This window comes from Dryobates pubescens, chromosome 15, assembly GCF_014839835.1.
Source record: "Dryobates pubescens isolate bDryPub1 chromosome 15, bDryPub1.pri, whole genome shotgun sequence".
NCBI lineage: Eukaryota > Metazoa > Chordata > Aves > Piciformes > Picidae > Dryobates > Dryobates pubescens.
In genome coordinates, this window is record NC_071626.1 from 20,044,095 (window position 1) to 20,063,056 (window position 18,962).

The window sequence follows — 18,962 nt, forward strand, 5'->3', positions numbered from 1 at the left end:
AAATCATCTCCTGGAGTTACATTTCAGCTCCTAACTATTGCTTAGTAAGCAGGCTTTTTTAAAGAAACACTTCAAAAGAGAGGCTTTAGTGAACCCCTCTGAAGACAAAGATGCTATCTTACACAGGGGAGCAGGGTCTCAGCAAAACCTCATTCATAAGCTCCCATGCAGCACATAAAGCAAAAGAGAAAATGCATGCCATTGCTAATAGCTGGATTCAGAAGGTGTATCACTGACTCAAGCCCAAACTCTGTACTTTCAAATAAGTTTAATCAATAACAGTTCCTCCATAGCCCCTAGCGTTCAGAATCTGTAGCAAGATGCTAACTAGACTCCCCTCCAGTAGTTCCTCTCCACTGAGCTTTCTAAAGAGAACCGCATCACTAAAGCCACTTTTGCTCACAGTGTCCTTTCCACTTTACAGTTCTCTCCAGCAGCTTGAATTACTCAAATATATACCCTGATTGGCCTCCTGCTTTTCTGGAGATGCAGCTCCTTGTAAGTCCAATTCAGTATGGAATTTTTGCTCTCATCAGTCAGTCAAGTGAAAAAAACCAATCTGAAAACAGAATTTCCCCTGTAAGTCATTCTTTTCTGAAGGAAAACAAACACAGAAAAAAAGAGAAATCAAAGTCAAGGAAGTGCTTTTCGCAAGAATACATCTTTGGGGCCTCTTCTAGGTGGCTGGGAAAATATCACAGGTGGCTCCAAAATATACTTTGGAAACAAAACTATTTTGCATGAAGAGTCACAGATTCAGTTCTGGGGGGGTGGTGGTGTTGTGCATTGCAAATATATAATATTTTCTTAAATAAAGAATACTTATCTCTCTTACTCATATCATGTGGATTAGAATGCCTAAACATTTTGGCACTTTAGATATTATTCATATGGATTAAAAAAAAACCTTGAACATGAATATGTGAGAAGATTCATATATTTAGACCACACCATCATGCAGCAGCAAGGATCACCTCACCCAGAATAACTTCAGTAATATTACAAATATCAAAACAATCAATGTCCCTGTCAGTGTGTGTATATACAGCTAGCTATAGAGAGAATCATAGAATGGTCTGGGTTGGAAGGGACCTCCAAAGGTCATCTAGTCCAACCATCCCTGCAATAAGCAGGGATATCCTCAACTAGATCAGGCTGCCCACAGCCCTGTCAAGCCCCACTTTGAATATATCCAGGGATGGGGCCCCAGCCACCTCCCTGGGCAACCTGTTGCACTATTCCACCACCTTCATAGTAAAGAACTTGTTCATAACATCCAATCTAAATCTGCTCTTTTCTAGTTTGAAGCCATTGCCCCTCGTCCTCGTCCTGTCACTGCTGGCCTCATGCACATATATACCACTCACACCTGTATATACCACTCATACAAGTATATACCATACACATACAGGTTTCTTGCACATTCTTCCATGAGATGTTCACAAACTTCAGAGGCTGAATTGCATTTTAAAGAGCTGTTAAAATAGGCTTAATCATGGTGACCTAAAGCTCTTCTGAAACAAGCAAACTAATAGTTGGGTCTAAAACACTTCAGCACAATATCAAAGGTCTCAGGACAGATCCTTCTACAGGTCTCACATTCTCTCTTTCGAAAGAATCTGAACATGTGACATCAGAGGATTTTGGAGCATGTGAAGCTGTTCACCAGTGTGGATCTTAATTCAGTTTCCACACTGCATAGATTAAGCAATAAAAAGGGCATATATCTTTTGGTGGCATGCCAACATAAGCATTGTTTCCTTAATGAACTAATGGTCAGATGGAAGCATTTCTAATATAAAACAGTGAAACTGTACCTACTTCTCTTTCCCCTGACCTCATCCTATCTTTATATTAGAAAGATTCAATATATTAACCTAACAGTAAATTATAATACATTAACCTAACAATAAATAATAATACATTAACCTAAAAAATAATCATATATTGACCTAACAAAAGTATTGACCTGAATTATATAGTCATCTTCCAGGTTGCAAAATTGTTATAGACTCATCACTGAAAATGCAGCCACTTCAAGAGAGGATTCCAGCAGCTGATCAACAGCACACAACACTCTTCCAGAATAGTTCATAGCAAGAAATTAACACATGGAATACAATAAAAATAAAATAAAATAAAAAACATTAACTAGGGAAGTCATTGTGCCCCTGTACTCTGCATTGGTTAGGCCACACCTTGAGTACTGTGTCCAGTTCTGGGCCCCTCAGTTTAAGAAGGACATTGAGACACTTGAACGTGTCCAGAGAAGGGCAACAAGGCTGGGGAGAAGCCTCGAGCACAAACCCTATGAGGAGAGGCCGAGGGAGCTGGGATTGTTTAGCCTGGAGAAGAGGAGGCTCAGGGGAGACCTCATTGCTGTCTACAACTACCTGAAAGGTGGTTGTAGCCAGGAAGGGGTTGGTCTCTTCTCACTAGCAACCAGCACCAGAACAAGGGGACACAGTCTCAAACTGCATCAGGGGAAGTTTAGGCTCGAGGTGAGGAGAAAGTTCTTCAGAGAGAGTCATTCGTCATTGGAATGTGCTGCCCAGGGAGGTGGTGAAGTCACCATCCCTGGAGGTGTTCAAGAGGGGATTGGACGTGGCACTCGGTGCCATGGTCTAGTCATGAGGTTTGTGGTGACAGGTTGGACTTGATGATCTTTGAGGTCTCTTCCAACCTTGGTGATACTGTGATCTTCATCTCTAAAGAACATATATAAGCATCCTGAGGAAAATAAACTATAATCTACTTCATCACACATGGCTCTACCAGCAACTCTATGTGACCTCTGTTTAGCCTCCAACAGCATTTACATGCACCTAAAAATCCTGGTCTATGTTCTGCCCTTGAATGTGTACATGCAGCTCCCTCTGAAATCAAAGACAACTGCATCTGTAAAGCTGAGGGCAGAATTCAACCTTCTATACTGCTAATTATCAGAGAGATGAAGTCAGCTCTTCTGAAAACTCAGCAAGTCTTGAAACCATGCAAGAAACCGTTACTCCCCAGAAACAGAATCCTGACCAAAACATGCAAAATTCCTGTTTTAGTCATTAGAAAAATCAAAAGTGAGGTGCATGAACTCATGCAGTTCATATCCACAAAGTATCAGATGTAGCACTGTGCATTACATAGACAAGTACATGTATATATATATATGTATGCATGGGTGTTTCTTTCTGAGTGGGAGAGGCAGTACTGCAGATGTAGCCAAAGTCTCAACTCTGAAAGTACTGACACTCGTCAAGCTACCTCAGAAATTTTATGCTTTCAAGCACTATTTATTGCAGGCTTCATGAAAATGTGTGATTTGTACAAAAAGCAGCTTTTTCTTCTTATCATTGCAAATATTAATGAAGAGCTAAAGATCTTTCTTCCAGCTTCTCTCTAATTGTATTTATTTACTTCCTGTGTATTTTTAAAATTACTTTCATCGTTAAGCCAAACAGGATGCTAACCTCTTATGACTCACCCAAGGTCAAATAAAAACCACAGGACAAATCAGGTACAAAACCCAATGTTGTGACACCCTTGTGTGTATCCCACAGGAGATAGGAATGAGAAGCTTTATGGCATGAAGAGAAGATGTGTAACTGGCATGTTCCTTGCTATTCTCCCAACTAGCTCCCTCATCAATAGACTGTACCTCTCACCTTTAAAGTACTGGGCCACAATCTCTCCCTCTCTGGGAAGCCATGTACAGCCCTGCCTGTGAACCTGAAAGAAGGGCAACATACTTGAGGCCATGGCACTGCCCTGCAAAACTGAACCCAGTATTCAAGGCATGGCCTCACCAGTGCCAAGTACAGGGGCACAATCACTTCCCTACTCCTGGTGACAAAGCTCCTATCTTGTCAGCATAGAAAAACTGTCTTCAACTGTCTTAAACCAGTGACCCATTTCTGCAAGCTTTGTACAGGTACACATGCCTCGAGTCCAGGAAGATGGCACTTGCCTTAGGACTTGTGCTGCATAATGCCACCAGTGAAATGTCACATCCTCTTCCAGCAATACAATAACAAATGCATATATGTCTTCAGCGTGTCAGAGAATAAGGCAGTGCAACGGGTAAGGAGTCAGTTTGCACCTGGGCCATTTCAGTGCTTTCCCCTCAAGTTTTTCTTTGACTAGAGACAGTTTCTCTTCTGTTCCTTAAAGACAACTTCTTCTGGATTGAACTCCATCTGTCTTCTCGTAGCATGCCCCTTCAGTAATTTCTTGAAATAAGGACATGTTTCCAGTAAGGCCAAGGCAGAGATGAGACCTGTGTGAGCCCAGTGCATACCCTTGGACTTTCTGTTTCAGTGCAGATTCCACACAGCTATTCTGGGACTGCCAGAGCAGCACAGCTAAAAAGCATCAAACATTCAGGGGAATCCCCTTCTGTCACTTTTATTATTCTGATGAAGCGTCTTCTTAGACACGGTACTAGGCAGCAGGGTGTTCTTTATTTTAAGTAAAGGTAGGAAATGAGTAATAGATTTCCTCTGCAGCTGAAATGGGACTTGAAGCTGGCTGCTTGAGAGAGCTTTAGCCTCTTGCTATTCCAGCTTTGTTCTAAATGGGGAAATCTTTACTGCTTTCATCATTTTTTTGGCACATTTCAAGTTCAAAAATATTAACTACCTGCAAGCCTCATCTGGTATCTCTTTAAGGAATATCTTGATCTCACCAGCTGGGAAATTGAGGCAAAGTGGTCTAGAGAGACGTATGAAAAGCATGGGAAGCCACCACTCCTCACATGGCGGGAAGCCACTGCTCCTCCCTCACATGGCAGTAACCTAATTTCCCTAGTATTTCCCACTATTATTAAAGCCAGTTCTGTTCTCCTAGTGGTAGAAATCACATATATGTATGTATCTATATGTCTTTGTTCAGAACAGGTCCAGATGCACTTGTGATAAAATCCCCACATGGCCACCTGTGCTTTGTTTACATTAGGCCTCCTCCTATTACTCCCACTGATGAAGCTACACAACTGTTAATAAAGTTTTAATTGGGGAAGATGTTTCTGCAGGCAAAGCAGCTGTCAGCTCACAGCACCAGGTTGTGTTTAGAACTCCTCTTTACCTGGATTAGAGCAGCTCAGCTTCCCTGCGTGTCTAGCCTTCCAGCAATACTGACACTGATGGCTTTTTGCCTAGCAGGCCTGCAGAGCCACACTGGCCAACTTCTGCAGGTAGAAATTCAAGCAAAAGGGAAGAATTAAAAGTTGAAGAAACCATCAGCAAAAAGCCACACCACACAACTTAATTAACACATTAAGGAGAATCAGACATATGGGAGAACACACTTGTAAACACATCTGGAAAACAATGGTCTTTCAATTTCAGAAGAATTTGAAATGTTTCCCAAACCAATAGCTTAACTCTATTAGGACTACTTAGAACCCCAAATGCAATACAACTCTACAGCAGAGCAACAGTTCATTTTGGCTTTTGGATCTTCCACTATGACTTTACTTGAACTGATACACCCCCCCTGAGATGACAGTATCCCACACCAAAAGGTCACTGATGGCTTTGTGGTTCCTGCCACTTAATTTATTAAGTTATGCAAAAATCCAGAACTTGGCAAACAGGCAAATTAACATTATGTTTTGCTTTTGAATCTTTATAGTCAAGGTGGCAATCTCATTTTCTACCCTAATTCCATTTTTTTTCTTCTCTGCTAGAACAACCAAATTGAGTCTTTCAGGACTGGATTTGTCCCGAAAGCTTCCAGCTTCTTCCCATCATCAAGAAACTCCCATAAAGCCTCTAAACTAACCTCAATCTCTTGTTGACCCACAAATTTCCAGCTTACCCTCTTGCTGCTGCTATCCCCACACCATCTTACTCCCACTGTGCCTGATGATGTGATGAACCTCTCTAGGTCTCAGAGATTATTGGGGCCCAACTACTCTCGCTGTTTCCCATATACTACTCTTGGTTCCCTCCTTTTGTAGACATCTTAGAAGGTGAATAAACCAAGAGAAAGGTCACCCATATTAACATACCCTTTATATTTCTCTTATATTAAGTATTTGATGTTTTTAAATCAGAAAATATGGGTATGCACTGTCCCCAAATCACAGGAATGCAGGCTGTAAGCATGGCCACCATGCAGAGCATAGTGCCATGTCAAGGCACATGGCTTCTGGTGGTGAGAGGCATGAGAAGGAGACTGCTGGCAGACAACCGAGAACAAGGGCACATCTACCCATGCACAACATATTCCAACTTGCTGGGACTCTGGTAAATTCAAAAACTGTTGCATACACATTTTGCACTGCTTGGAATGACTGCAGCATACAGATACAATGGAGATTCTGGCCTCCCCAGAAGCCCAGTTACCAAGTTTCACTATCTGCTCCTTGGCCAGTAGCACAAGCGAGTCATCTATTTTCCCCAGCAAAGGAGACTTTTCCTTCAGGTCCAGTCTCCCTCCTGCCCTCTCCCTCAGCTTTGCATATGCTCACTGCATCATTGGAGCTCAGACAACTCATAAGACTCTACTGCTGAGGCTGTCTCATCAGGTTTTTGTCTGATTCACAGACGTTGTCCATACTCACATGCTTTTTCTTTTTCTGTCTTGCTATCTTCTTGCTATATTTGCATTCAGCCACTCAGATAATGCTCAGGAAAACCTGCTGTTCCACTGGCAATGCTTTGTCTTGTGGCAGCCTTGTTTAGGTTTGACTTCAGTGGGTCCTGCTGCTCTAGATCAGTTCAGAGGTGGAGCTGCCAACTTGCCATTTCTTATGGTAAATTAAAGAGACACCCACGCCCCAGGCTAACAAATAACAGCAGACACCTTTTTTTCATGAATTTGCATCTATAAATCAAATTCCTAAATATTGCTATTACACTCACACTGCAGGTTTCTTAATTTGTTACTCATGAAGGGAAATTAATTTCAATAGGTAAGACTTCACCTCTGCTTAAAACTTCAACGGACTTCACCTAAAACAGTATTAATACTGCTTTTACCTCAGCTGTTGCTACCCAGCATTACCATCCAAAACTAAGAGCGTATAGTAACTCCATATAAGAAAAGCAGGATTTGGAAGTAAAATTAGAGAGGTGGAAAGCTGAATTTAATGAAGACATTCAAGTGCAGAAATAACACATGCTGTATAAAAAATGGATTCCTAAGAACTCATGACTCAGAGGTTGTGAGCAAGCTCAGAACCGTTTCTGTGCCTTGTGCGATCCACGCAAGGACCTCAGAATAACTCGGGAAATACCGGACACTAATCCCAATTGCACTAACAAAACACCCGTTGACATCAGTGACATGGGATGATGATTATGACCCAGTATGTCATTAAAAACCCAACAGATCAGCATCAAAGCAGTGAGTTAATGTGGTAGTAGGGCATTAGTACGAGCACTCTAAGTGGTGTCCCCTCCTCAGGTAACTGCAATGTATCCTTCCTGTAGCATGGATGTAGTTGGACTGAAGACATGCTAATCAGTGAATCAAAGACAGACTAATCAATAAACCATGTGTATACATCATGGTGGGGAAAGAGAGAGGGAGTGAGAGTAAGAATCATTTTAACTTTCCCTCCATTTTTTTCCTGTAACAAAAAATTTGCATAGCCTTGTCTCTGCTTCAAAGAGCTCATTTGAAAATCCGCATCTGAAAATCATTTAAAAAGAAAGTTAGAAATTACCAGTGAAGCAGAAATCCTCAGTCTCACCACCATGCTTGTGTTATTTCCCTGTTTTTACTGCTGACCCAAGCCTTGTTTTTTTTCATTTTCCTTCCCCCTTCTCACATCATGAGTGCCTGACTGTGGCTGCTAGTCAAATATATCCTCAAGGCTCCCACTGTTGTTCTATAAAAGGATAAACAATTGAAAGAGAGAGATCAGCAAAACCTGCCTCAGGGGTTCTGGGAGGGCTGGTAAAACAAATACCCTGTTTTAACTAATTAATTTTGATTAAATTAAAGGGGGTGGGGGGGAAGTAAGATTGAGGAATCACCAGGAGGAATTTTCAGTTTCCAGTAGTCTTGTCTACTAAATAAAAGCAAGCCAGGAACCAGACACACACAGTTGCAATGTCTGAAGAAAAACTAGTCAAAATACCCTTTTAGGGGTGAATTCCTTTCTGGGGTTAAAGATCAGCATTAAAAAACCCCACACTCAACTTTTGTGATTTCTTATCACAAATCTAGCAAGATAAAGTTGTTTTCTTGAGTCCTTACTTTCTGGACTCATCTGATTGCATGGGGGTATCTGCTCCTACTAAAAGAAAAAAAGTTGCTAATGACACAGAAGTGTTTGTAGGATTATGCCTGTCAAATTCACATGAAATTTAAGTAATAAAGTCCTTCAGAAGGACAATGGCCTGGAAATTTAGGTATTTCTAAAGTCCTGGTTTGCAAAATTACTTTCTTAAGTTCCATTAACTTCCACATTGTTGTATTTTACTTTTGTCTCTCTGGCTAACTACAGACACACAAGCAGCCAGAAATATTAGTAATTCCTAAAAATAGCCATCCCAGCTTTCTTTCCAAATTTAGAAAGATATGGCATTTCTCAAGAAAATGGAGAATTAAATTATTCACTAAAGTAAAGGTGTAGTGTCCTGGTTTTGCCTCTTTGGTCAGCTTTCATTTTTTTTCCTCGACTCCCCTTTTCATCTTTGCATCCTCAATCCTCATTTCCTCACTTCAGTTTTACTCAGAGGAGTAGCTGTCACCATTACTCACATTGTCCAACTCTTTTCAGCTTTCCCTCGTTTTCAGTCATTCATCCCTTGCTTTCTTCTACTTCAAGCTCCTTCTCCCTAGCTCGGCTTTTCCCTAATAAAACTGTCTCAGAGCAGCACATTTCTGCAGCTCAAAGTCCTACTTCACTGATCACAAAAGGGCATAAACATACAGCTGGGGATGGACAAAAATAAAAAAGACTATTACAGATGATAACAATTGGATGACTACTTTATGTATAAAATAGGGTCAGATTCAGTTGGCAGTCAGATGCAAAAGAAGATGTAAAAGGGCAACTTCAACTTAAAGTATTTTTTTATTTCCATAGGCTTTGCTTAAAACCTCTTTACTCAAACATGCCCTCAATAAGGTTCCAAAGGATTTATGATCAAAAGCTTTCAATTTTGGTGCCATAAAATCATTTCAGTTCAACTGAAACAGAAGATCTTCCCTCCACCCAAAAACAGCACCCTTCTCTAAAATTTGCTATGAAGCAACTGTAGTCCTCAAGCCAATGAGCAATTTGAAAAACCTACTTTTGTGTAAAGTGTTCGGGATGCCTTTGGGATGAAGAGCACTTGTGTGAGCTGTAGAAATAATTAATCAACATTTAAACAATGCCAAATTACCCTCTGCACTACATATTAGGTCTTCCTACCTTACAAACACCACACTTAATGGAACTGTGTCTGTGACTCTAGTCCTTTTTCTAAATAGTTCTTGCTACTGTGCCATCCCTTGATCTACTATCTTGCAACCATCGCCACTCCCCTCCCTTCTTCCAGGTGTTATTGCTTTTGTGATGATGACATCTTTGCTGTCATCCCTACAAAACTTTACTCTGCTCTCTGAAGTATCTTCTAATGCTTGCCTCCCTTCTCCACTCTTTCAGGGAAGCTACAGCAATGCTTGGAGGACCTGGTGCATCCCTACTCATCATTTTCCTCCTCTCCTCCCTCAGGATTTCTCGTCTCCCACACCAGCACACTGTTGACTTCTCCTTCTTCCCCCACGTTGCCTTACTGTGTGGCTGAGCCCAGCTACTGGCCAAGACGTGGCATGAGCATCCCCAGCAAACCCTGCTCTTCCCACCCTCATACAACCAGTGAGGCAGTTCCAGGACTTTCTACGAGTTTGTGCTTTGGCAGCTAGTTTCATACAATTGCAGTCCAGAAACCTTCACTGAAACGACCACAGGGAAGAGTGTTGGCCCTTCATACCTCTGAAGTCGGCATGCCAACAAGCATACATCCTGCCTTCACTGATGTAAATTGAAGTAATTTCAACTTTAGCTTTCAGTCTTATTTCCCATTTTACATGCTACCAAAGCCCAGTCAAACAAAAAGTATACTTACCAGCTCCAGCTCTTAACTGTTTGTCCCTTTGACCCCCTTTCTCTGCTCTTGCAGCAGTGTTTCATGATACTTTTCAACTATCCACTCCTTCTCTCACAGATACCCTCCATCCAGCCCACTTTGAGCAGATGAGGACAAAATGCTGTCCTTGAACAGAAGGAAATTTACTGTATAGCAAATAATTATCAGTGAGTATTGCTAATCCCACAGAGGGAAAAGAAATCTGTTGTAAAATCAAAACATGAAAGTGCAGTCTTTATGTAAAAGGGAGAGGGGAAGGTAACATTTCTAATTGCAAATTAAAGCAAGAAGCACGATACTAGCAAAGTGTATTTATTGTGTTAACGTACCATTTGTCTTCTGGGCAAGTTACTAAAGGTCATTTGTTCTTCATGGCAAGTGTTGAAAATAGTTTATGTTGTGGGTCTAACTTAAAGGAACAATGTCAAAACCCTCAGGCCCAAAATGACCTTTTTATGCCAACACAGAGATCTAAATCTCTTACTGAGGATAGTGGTGATGTTTGCATTTCACTCTCTCCCCCTCTCTTCCCCTTCTAACCCCTTCTCCCTTTCACATGAAATACCTCACCACAGAGGACAGCACAGACTGCAGAGTTAACATGCCCACTCCACACCTCGTGCTGCTCAGTCCTTGCTGTGCCCATCCTGCCAGACACCCAAGACAAGTGTGCGTGGCTCCTCAACCACCCTCCAACCAAATGCTAGGTAGTGCATTTCTGAGAGAGAGAAATGGGAGGGGAAGAAACAGAGCACATACTGCTTGCGTGCTCTGAACAACAGGACATTATCATACAGGCAGTTTGTTTCAAAAACCTACCACAATGCTGTTTTCCTGCCTAAATAGAGACTCTTGGGGCCACATCTAGCTGCTTCTGTCAGAAGGGCCTGACTGTACAAGGTGGAGATCAGTCTTGCTAAGATGCTGCAGCAATAAAAAATAATGCATGCATGTATGACAGACCCACAGATGGATACAGAAATGGGTTTGAATATGGAGTTCAAGGCTCTGAATGGTTGCAGAATTGCAAAACACCTGGAGCCTCACACAGTAATTTTAAACCATCTTCACTAGCGCACAGATGCTTTCTCCTACACATTGGTGTAAGGTCGATGTGGTGGCCCCATCCTCCTGCTCAGTGTTGTCACATTATCCTAGATTCTCTTTATTCTGAGCACATTGAGAGCTCCTGCAGATGTGGGATATGAAAAAAAAAAGATACTAAACAGCACTTAGAAGAAGGAACTATGATATACACATCATGGAACTAGAACCACCTTTCCACTTCCAGGAAGAAAATCCTGCTGCACTGAGTGAGGCTACACCATTGATGCTTGCATAGCTGCCAATCTCTTCTGTGGGTGAGGAGACTTTCTATCTCCACAGCCATGATTCCCAAGCTTCTGAGCTCCACCTGTGACTTCTGACGTACATCACATGCATGACATATCTGACAGCAGAGGCAGTATGTCATGCTCTCCTACCCGACACATCCCCTACAGGGCTCCATGTATTAGAGGTGCCTTTTCCAGGCTGAATCCCACAAGGTGAACACCTCCCATGAACTAACGCTGAGCCGGCTTAGCATAACCTTTCAGAAGGCACTCAGCACTTTGCAGGATTTAAAAGCAAAAGCCTCAAAAAAGGCAAAGCTCAATTTCCTGAATTCCCAGCTCTGGCTGCCATTTGCGACAGACTTCACACATTTATGTGCTGCCCTGTCACATTTGGGTGGCAAAAAAATGGCAAAGTATAGATGCCGTGACAAGTAGATGAGACATGTTTTTCCTCTTTAGTGTTCTTAGGCTCAGATTTCCCTTCAACACATAGAGGAAGAGAAAAAAACCCTTGGGGCAGACAGAAACAGTTTTGGAGTTTAGTTACTTGGCAATTGTGAAAAGGATTTTAAGAAAATTAAAAATTAAACCATTATGAAATACAGAGCAACCTGGGCCTGCCTGAAATTCCAAGTGGAGACTTTCCTATGTGTAGACTAATATAATAAATAGAAATTTGCACAGGCATATATGCTAATACATATTTTTACACACAGATCTTATGAATGAACTTCTAGAGCAGATGCATGAAGTACAGTAACAAGATTTCTGGGTATCTTTTTTTCCTTTTCATCTGGTTGGAAAGACTTGTAGGGAAAAACAAAGTAGTAATTCAGACAAGGTTATGGTTCCTGCCAAATCCAGTATTTATTTCGCTTAATCTAAGTATCCAAGAATAAAACTAGAAGGTGAGGGGAAATCTAACTACACTTAATACTATGAATAGAATAGAATAGAGTAGAATAGAATAGAATAGAATAGAATAGAATAGAATAGAATAGAATAGAATAGAATAGAATAGACCAGACCAGGTTGGAAGAGACCTTCAAGATCATCGCATCCAACCTATCATCCAACACCACCTAATCAACTAAACCATGCAACCAAGCACCCTATCAAGTCTCCTCCTAAACACCTCCAATGATGGTGACTCCACCACCTCCCCGGGCAGCACATTCCAATGGGCAATCACTCTATGAAGAATTTCTTCCTAACATCCAGTCTAAACCTCCCCTGGTGCAGTTTGAGACTGTGTCCTCTTGTTCTGGTGCTGGTTGCCTGGGAGAAGAGACCAGCCCCCACCTGTCTACAACCTCCCTTCAGGTAGTTGTAGAGAGCAATAAGGTCTCCCCTGAACCTCCTCTTTTACACCTTAAAAACACGAGAAAGGTGATATAGTTGAGGAAGAGAGATTTAAGCAGGATACCATGTCTGCACCAACTCCCAAATAGTTGTGATTCTTGTTTTGATTTTGCATTTGATGGTGGGCATTAATGTCACAAGATAAATACTCAGCTTACAGATGGAACAGCACCCAAAGCCCCTGCAAAGCCTTGACAAAAGCAGCCATTGTCAGACTTTTCAGGGTTCGTGGGTTGGCTCACAGATGTATGAAATATCACCCTGTAAAATATATATAAATAAAGGACCCTACAATTAGGTTTACACACACAGAATTTCCTTTTTGCAATGAGTGCATGCACTTTTACTAGTGAAAAGCAAGCACTGACACACAAGATTTAAAGTCAGAGTTACCACTTGAGTGGTATCCCCCTCACTCAGGCATGTCACAGGATTGCCTTTAATGGGCAAATTACTTCAGTAAATTATGTCCTACACAGCTGTAGTCAACACCAAGTATCTAACAGTAACTCTGACTCTAATCAAGCTTCAATATGGAAATTTTATTTCACCTTCATCTCCTGTGCCTATTTCAAAGTAAAATGTTCAAGTCAAATCCAAAGGCTGAAAACAGGTTATTTTACATTGTGAGGTATTAAATATTCTAGCTGAAATCCTGGCTCTTTTGAATTCCACAGCAAATATCCCATTCACTTCAATACTGCCAAGGTTTTTACCATGGTGAACAGCCTGGAATTCAGTTTGTAAAGGTGAAGCAATAAAGAGTCTGAATCAACTCCCACTGAAGTCCATGGACAGGCTCCTATTCATAGCAATGGAGTGGATCAAACCCTAAGCCCATTTTGGCAGAGCTAGGAGCCATACCCTTACAGATAGTGAAAGAATTGTTGTAAATGCCAGACAGAATTAGGAAGTACAAGAACACCCAGTACTTTATACGGTGTTTTACAAGAAGTTCAAAGCTCTAAACTGGACATAAAGTTAAACAAATTGCAATTGGATTGAGAATCAGTCATTTCAATGTATTAAAAACCCAAGCTAAGTTTTCCTGTAGGGCTTCAAGCAGGCAGAGCAGAATAACAATTTACTTAAATGTAAAAGTAAACCTGTAAGAGAGAGAGAGAGAAGAACAGAAAATAGAATCATCTCTGGGTGGGGGGAATCCAAACCATAAATTAAAGAAGTAACTCCATCTTTCAGTGCTAGCTCTATGATTTCATCTATGTTTTTGGCTTCTGTGTATGGTGTAGTGAATCATGCAGTATTGAAAGATGAAAAATGCTCACAACTCAATTAGAAAGAACGACTCACAATTGACACTGCCATGAAAAATGTTTGCAACACAGAATTAGGTTTCCAGCCTTGGCCTATTAATTTAATCTAAAACACAGAAACAGCTATCAGGAATATTTCACATAGATTGGCTTCACTTGCAAGGGTTTCCCTGTGGCAAGGTAGATTCTGCTGTTGTGTTATTTTTGTGGGGCCTGCCCTTTCATGATCTTGGTAGGACTGCATTCAAACCTGACCAATCAAGTAGCCACACACTTGGAATTTTATTGCTTTTTATCCTACTCTCCATAACAAGTTAATTGCTTTGAAACAAAGCATTATAGACAGCAGTGGCTACAATATGCAGTTGACACAACAGCACTTCAATGAAAGAGAAAAAGATGTTAAAGGAGGATATAAGGAGGAAAGGCAGAAGGGCAAAACACTGTATGCATCAAGTCTGTCATTTGTATCTTATTAGGAAATATACAATCCCTATGAAGATCTACAATGTATGTGCAAAGAATACTTCTTCCTGAACATGCTGTAAACAGCAAGTAAACTCTTCCAGCTGGGATCAGCATGCTGGTTAAAGACCACAGAGGGACCATAAACTCATAGCAGCTTGTGGGATGAGGAAAGCAGAGATCCCACTCGCTTTGTCTGCACTGAACAGCAGCATGACCCATGCAGAGCCCTCTGCGGAAAGACTGGTGAAAGGCGATCCCAGCTGATGTGAAGGCAGAGCAAAGATGTAGTACAACAGATTTTTTTTCAGGGCTAGCAGTGTAGGTGGAGGTTAGGCTGTCAGTCCTCAAATCAGCTTGGGGACTATTCACAGAATCATAAAGCATCCCCAGTTGGAAGGGACCCATAAGGATTATCAAGTCCTGCTCCCTGCAGGACTACCTAAAACTAAACTATGTGACTTAAGAGCATTGTTAAGATGCAACCTGAACTCTTGACAGGCTGGGTGCCATGACCACTTCCCTGCAGAACCTATTACAGAAATCAACCACCCTTTCAGTGAAGAACTCTTTCCTTATGTTCAATCTGAACTTCCTCTGGTATGCTGTAACAAAAGAAGGTTTACATTTATATTGTTGTTTAGCTCTTTTTGCTGGTAGCTTGACTTTCAGTTTTGTAATCGAGAATGTAACCTCTTGGTTCATTAGATTCAAAGGGCATGTGTTTTCCACCTAAGCTTATCCAACATTTTAAAGCAGGTGTTGGTTAACCTGGTAAATGGGATACTTCAGCTTTCCTTAAAGGCAAGAAGTGTATACAGAAACACCACTGCAGAAAAAAACGTTGCGAGAGTCTGAAGCAGGTGACCAGTGTAGAATCCCAGGAACCTAACACATCATCCAGCCAGCTGAGAAATTCAAACAAGTGCCCAACCCTATCAAGTACTACAATACATAAAGAAGTCTCCTCTGGCACGCCTTCAGCAGCAGCCCTGGTTAAGGTAAAGGACAACTTTGCACCTTGATTCTCCATGCTGACTCCCTAGGAGAAGAATGACGCAAGCCCAATTTCCCTTGAAACAGATGACAGTACACACTGGCATCCTTGAGTGAGACAAACGCAGGCAGCCAAGACTCCCATCTGAAGAATCCACCGAAGAACAGAAAATGAAAAATGTAGAGCTCCATAAAAGGAATGTACCGTGCTAACAAAGTCAACCAGAAAGGGCATAAGGGAAATTTAGAGGGCTAAGAAGGAATTTGAAAAGGACATGCTTGGAGGAGTTAAAAAAGGAAAGGAAAAGGATCAGCCAATCTTCAATTAGATTTAAATATTGAAAACATTCCCTTTGCCCGGTGACAGAACAATGTTCAAGAAGCATGTTTGTCTAGAAATTCTGAATTTAAAAATGGCAAAAAGAAAAAGGTAAACTTAACTCAAAATGCATGCAAGATTGTCAATTCTAGTTACTTGAAATTCCAAATTCTGGACCTGAAAAAGAGTCCCAATGCACTTTGTGTTCATTTTTCAGAACGCTGATATCCAGCAGAGGCAAGGAAGGATACTCTCTCATCTGCTAAGTCCACTTGGCGAAAACAAATGAAGACACACAAAAGACAAACTCCTCCCCATGCATAATGGAAGAGGAAATGGTGAAGGAATCATTGTTTATTTGGGGGCTTGTATCTTTTGAGCAGCAGCCTGTTAGCTGTTATACTCACTGCTTGTACTTGAGATTAATCTTTACTGTGGCAGCAGTGGATTGCATGTGGGGCTCATCATTAGACTTCTAGGCTGGGGATTTCCAGGCATTCAGCCTGCAGCACAGTTCATCTGCCTCTGAGGTAAATGAGGGCTTTAGTGTTTAATTCCATAGCAGCAAAGAGAAATCACAAGTGCTATTAAGTCACCATCCCCTATTACAAAACAAGACCAGACACAGCCTCTGATAACTGCTCTAAAAAAATGCAGGAACAAGAAGTCTGCATAAAACCATCCAGAGAGACTGGTCCAGGATTTGGACTATTTCTTTGCTGAAATGGGTGTTTAATCTGTCTTTAATAGCCCTAAGAGGACATTTCTGTAGACCTTCTAGACTTCCAGCACTATCTACAGTGGGATCTATTATCAGACATACCTGTGAGAAATGAAGATAACGGGAAAATATGAAATGCAATTGAGAGGTAATAAATGTGAGCTATGTAGGCTTTCCCCACGTGCAGTCACCACTCATTTATTCAGCTTTGAAATAGACCAGATTACTGCCTATTTGGACATACTGACTGAGCAACTGCTGAACAACCAATGATACAACTGGAAGAAAGATTTATCTGAAGGATGCCGACTTTAAATTGTATTGGCCAACTTTGCTGCTTTTACGTATAAGGAAGGGAAAAGGGAAGAGAAGGCCTGTGCATTACATGAGCACCCCATTGTGTGGAATGGTTTTCTTAGGTCAAAACCAAAAGGAAAATTCTGATAGATCCCAGCATCAATACCTATTCTGTACCTCTTTCAGCTGTACATACTTTCTTCTATCAATTAGCCCTGCTTTCAAAACATGCTTTTGCCACAATGGCTGTTAGAAATCTTTCTCTTCTCACTTGCACCCTGCAATAGGACAAGGGGCAATGGATGTAAACTACAGCACAGGAAGTTGCACCTCAACATGAGGAAAAACTTCTTTAGTGTAAGGGTCACGGAGCACTGGAACAGGTTCCCCACAGAGGTTGTGGAGTCTCCTTCTCTGGAGTCTCTCAAGACCCATTTGGATGCATTTCTGTGTGACTTGCACTAGATTGTACCGTCCTGCTCTGTCAGGGGGGTTGGACTCAATGACCTCCAGAGGTCTCTTTCAACCCCTAACATCCTGTGATCCTGTGAATGCCTTTTCAATTAATTAGGGGTAAGAAAGTAAATTCTAGGATGATGTTATCAAAACCAGTCACAGCCGACTTAGTTTTGTTGGCATGGAAGTCGATGGAGATTTCAACACTGACTGCAGACACAGCACAATTCAATTAATGGCAAGGACTTTTGAACTGTACATGAAACACATTCAATAGCACTCAGCCTCCTTCATGAGCAGTTGTACAGCAGTTAGCAGAGCTAACAGCAGAGTATGGTGCTACTCAGTCTGTATTTTGGTAGCACAGTCTGGCTCTGAGTAAATAGTACTAAACAACAATTCTTGGTTAAGAATTCTTTATACAGAAGGTTCCAAATAAAAAAAGAGAAAAAAACCCCAAAGTCTCTAAAACATAGCCATTAACAGTTATGCACTGTCAAAATCACATCTAGTAAAACTGCGTGAGTTAAAGCAAGTAATAATAATAATAATCGGAATTAAATCAAATCAAATTTGTCAGAATGGAAAGAAAAGAAATCCAAAGCTTTGACACCAACATAAAACAGAATTCTGCCCATTCCCTTCACAATGGCTGTTCTACTGAGCTGTGTTCTGACCTTTTCCAACATTGAAGAATATTGCTTTTAAAAATTCTTCATGTCTTTGCTACCCCTGCCATTATTCCTGCTCCTGTTGTTAGCAGCTGATAGCCACTGCTGTTCCAAGGTGCACAGTAGTGTTATACCTTAAGAAAGAGGCAAGAACGTAAGTGCTTTTTGAGGAAAAAAAATAATTTGAAAGGCTTCCCATTCTCCCTTCTAGAGACCAAAGCTGCAGTGTGGTAGAAAATTAAATAATAGAGTAACTAAATGAATAAATAATAGTTTAATAAATATGCTGGGAGATTGAAAAGCATGAAATCAATTTCCTGATGGAAAGGAGGGAAGAAAGACACTTCTCTGTGACTTGACTGAACTTAAATAGACATTGTCCTGATCCTGTAATTGTTTCATGCTTGGAACATCTATTGAATTCAATGGAAGTTCCAAAACCAGATCAATTAGAGGATCAGAGTTGTTTGGGAAAGGCCTGCCCATCACCTTGAGAAAACAAACCAGACGGACATTGCAGATGAATGTAAGCCCTTAACTAGGCTACAAGATGAGACAAATGAGGCTATGCAAATCCTACAGCCCATAAAGAAGCACACAGGCACAGACAATCCTAATGATGCCTCTTAAAACCACGTCTTGCTCACAGTGAAGGAGGGCTTTGTCACTATAGTCGATGTGAATATCAATTGCAGTACAAGTATGACTAGGCTTCAGGAGGAAAAGTCAAAGTGCTGACATTAAGCTAGGGCTATTAAATCAATTTCCACTATACGTTTAAAGCCTACTGGATCAGCAGGCAGCCCAGCAGCTCTTTGCACCAGCAGAAGGCCTGTTAGAGTACAATTTTGCCCTTAAGCAGTGGTGAAACTCTGGCTCCAGTCTAAAGAAACCAATACCAACAAACAAAGTCTGCTTCCAGGCTTGAATCTGGATCCTCGTGGATAAACCTCTGTGACACTGTAGAGCCCTGCGGATT